Here is a 1,029-nt window from a genome sequence, read left to right as displayed (position 1 = left end):
AGAAAACTGCCTGTTCATATCCTTTCACCATTTTTCTATATTCTGATGTATGAAAACTTCAAGAGACATGGTTTCTGGGTAATTAATCATTTTATTAATCATGCTAACAATACTAAGTAATAAAAACGTCAGTGGCACTCTCAAATGCCAAAGACCCCTCATAGAACTCACTCAACACTTATGCCCTTGGAAGAGTCTATCCTCCTGAGGATTTCAATCAACTCTGGTTAACAAGTAATGAGGGAAAGAATATTATAGTGAGAGGTGGGCTTGTTCTAATGAGGTTCTGGGGGATGTGACTCCAATTGCTCAGTCTTGGTCAAAGAGACTTATCTATACCCTTATTACTGTGTCTAGGGAAATCTGAACAAAAGGGAGAATCCACTTTTTCCCAGAGCCGTCTGAATAAAACACAATGGCCCTATCAATTCACCTAAACTAAAATTTTTTACCTTTTGAACAGATCTGAGTTTCTCTCTTATCATCAGCCCTGTACTTCAAAGGTTACCTGAGTAAACTACAGGGGCTGATTTCTGAATGAGGAAGTAGAAAAGGGGAAAACCCTCAGTCCTAATTCAATAATTGGTTATTAATATGAGAGAAATAATTATTTCTCTTAGTCTCGTCATATAAATTTCTCAGTTCCTTAAATATCTTGGAATAAAACCTTTGCCAGAGAAACTTGCAGCAAAGATTTTTTTTCCAGTAACATCTTTCCATTCTATAGGACCAGGTCTTAAAGGAAAGAAGGATAAAAAAGGAAGGAAACAAGGATTTATTGAGCATCTGCTATGTGTTAGGCACTCTGCTAAGTGTTGGGGATACAAATACAAGCAAAGAGGAAGATAGTTCCTGCCTTCAAGCAGCTTTCATTCTACTAAGGGAGGACAACACATGAAAAGACAGGTGTGTACCTGGCATGGGGCATGGTTTTGAAGTCTGGAAAGAAGCCAGGAGCAAGGGTTGGAACAAGCCAGAATAGAAGCCTCAGGAGGAACTCACCAATAGAAAAAAAGGGCCAGTATGGTG

Source organism: Vombatus ursinus, unplaced genomic scaffold (assembly GCF_900497805.2).
Source record: "Vombatus ursinus unplaced genomic scaffold, bare-nosed wombat genome assembly UNPS02015392.1, whole genome shotgun sequence".
Lineage (NCBI taxonomy): Eukaryota > Metazoa > Chordata > Mammalia > Diprotodontia > Vombatidae > Vombatus > Vombatus ursinus.
The sequence above is the reverse complement of the archived record's forward strand: the minus strand, read 5'-3'. Positions refer to the sequence as shown.